Source organism: Rhagoletis zephyria, unplaced genomic scaffold (genome assembly GCF_001687245.7).
Source record: "Rhagoletis zephyria isolate East Lansing unplaced genomic scaffold, Rhagoletis_zephyria_1.1 Rzeph_scaffold_00819, whole genome shotgun sequence".
Lineage (NCBI taxonomy): Eukaryota > Metazoa > Arthropoda > Insecta > Diptera > Tephritidae > Rhagoletis > Rhagoletis zephyria.
The window spans coordinates 110,417-113,192 of NW_016157903.1; positions in this window are offsets into that span (position 1 = coordinate 110,417).

Here is a 2,776-nt window from a genome sequence, read left to right on the forward strand (position 1 = left end):
CCTTTCCACCTCATGTTATGTTTTACCTGTGGTATGCCCGTTGCCCATTTTTCCAAAAATCCCACCGAAGCCCAAAAAAATAGTTAGTTTAATTTGTCCTTTCATAATATGAATTGTTTTTCTTGTGGAGGTGATACGTCTTATTGTGTGTTTAAACCAGTGCAGGTAAACTTAAAACTGGCCGAGATAACCGGGGACTCACGCCAGATGGAGGAGAACCCGGAAAACAAGTAGTCAGGGTCCTTAGCAGAAACACATTTACCAGTGAAAAGAATGATAAAGAACAGGAAAACAGCGAAGGAGATAGGAGCATTATTAGGAAGAGTCTACACCAAAGGAAGATCGAATACGACGCGACACGCAGGCGGATTTTTTGTGAGGGAATTATAGGGAAGAAGAGAAATAGGAACTTTGCTAAAATCCAGAAGATGAGGGCTAAGAAAAAGAATCTCAAGAGGATACATAATAAGATTATTTCCACTATTGTTACCATCAAGGGGGACAANAATTATAGGGAAGAAGAGAAATAGGAACTTTGCTAAAATCCAGAAGATGAGGGCTAAGAAAAAGAATCTCAAGAGGATACATAATAAGATTATTTCCACTATTGTTACCATTAAGGGGGACACCAGATTTTTTGCGAAAACCAGAATAGGAGGGCAGGAGGTTTTAGCGCTTTTAGACTCAGGAGCCGGGGCGAGTTGCTTAGGAAAAAACGCAAGTGTCATACTCGAAGGCAAGGAAGATAAGATAATGGCTATCAAGGGCCAACATATAAGAACGGCAAACGGTGGTGAAACTGCCGTGACAGGTGTAATAACGCTCCCAGTGGAATGGGATAATGTGGCGAAAGAGATGGAATTTTTGATTGTACCTGGCCTGCAGCAAGAAGTATATTTGGGTGTCGATTTTTGGCAAGTTTTTGGTATGAATGTGGTTAGCAGAGGAATGAATGTTTGTTCTGGCAGCACTGTCCTTGCAGATTTAGTGCCCGCCGAGGGAGACTTATCATTTGACGCGGTGCAACACACACTTACCCTGGAGCAAAGTCTTGCTTTGGACAAAGTAAAAATGCAATTTCCTTCGTTCGCAGTCCTAGGGCTAGGGAAGACTGACGTTGAGGAGCATGTCATTGAAGTGACCAACGAAAACTTACCAGTGAAGCAAAGATTTTACCCTATATCGCCTGCAATCCAAAAGCTTGTTTACAGCGAACTAGACCGAATGCTGGAGATGGGAGTANTAAACGCTTGTTTACAGCGAACTAGACTGAATGTTGGAGATGGGAGTAAACGAGGAGAGCAACAGTAGCTGGAGCTCACCTGTATCGTTGGTAATCAAAGGGACGAAAAACCGCTTATGTTTTGACGCGAGAAAAGTGAACGAACGTACAGTGAAGGACGCGTACCCTCTGCCACACATTGACGGGATCTTGAGCAGACTACAAAATACGCGATTTATATCGGCGATAGACCTCAAAGACGCCTTCTGGCAAATCCCGCTTGAAAAGAAGTCCATAGAAAAGACTGCGTTCACTGTACCAGGTAGACCTTTGTACCATTTTACGGTGATGCCATTCGGTTTGTGCAACGCAGCACAACGAATGTGCAGGCTAATGGACATGTTCATCCCCGCTTCTCTTCGTGACTCTGTGTTTGTTTACTTAGACTACTTACTTGTTTGTTCTGTTGGTTTTTCGTCACATTTGTGTTTGCTCGAAAAGGTCGCTAAATGTCTGCGTGAGGCCAAACTAACTATAAATGTGGAAAAGAGTAAATTTTGTTTTAAAGAAGTTAGGTACCTAGGCTATGTGGTAGGCGATGGATGCATACGCACGGATACCAAAAAGATTGAAGCAGTGAGGGATTTCCCAGAGCCGAAGACCCCAAAACAGCTCCGAAGGTTCCTAGGGATGTCAGGGTGGTACCGTAGGTTCATACGAGATTACGCCACAATTGCAGCTCCGACTGTCTCACGAAGGAAAAGATTAAGAAGTTTATAATGACAGACGACGCAAGGACTGCTTTTGAGCGCTTAAAGCAAAACCTAATTTCAGCCCCAGTGTTGATCCACCCGGACTTTAACAAACGTTTTTACATACAGTGCGACGCATCGACTGACAGAGTGGGGGGCGTGCTTTTCCAACTAGACGAGGACGGTAACGAACGACCGATTGCCTATATCTCTGCAAAGTTAAACAAAGCTCAGCGCAATTACAGCATTACGGAATTAGAATGCTACGCAGCAGTTTTGAGCATAAAACGATTCAGGCCTTATGTGGAGGGCTTGCCCTTCACAGTGATCACCGATAACGCAAGCCTAAAATGGCCAATGCATCAAAAGGACCTCTCAGGGCGACTAGCGAGATGGAGCCTTAAACTGCAGGCATTTGATTTTGATGTTCAACATCGCAAAGGGACTCAAAACATAGTTCCCGATGCGCTGTCTAAAGTAGGCATGGATGAAATGACGATAAGCGACAGAATGATGGATATTTGTTTAAACTCGCCATTTTTCAAAACGAAAGAATATGAGGAATTAAAGAAAACTATAACTGACAACAGCGGTAAATTGCCTGAGTTTTGTATATCGGACGGATTCGTTTATAAAAAGACCCAGTTCAGTCGGGGGGACAGGCTTCAAGAGGACCACGCCTGGAAACTCTGGGTGCCAACTGAGCTGCGGCAGGGTCTGGTGGAATCCTCACATGACTCGCCTTCCGCAGGGCATGGCGGGATTCATAAAACGTTAGCCAGAATAAGGGAAAAATATTACT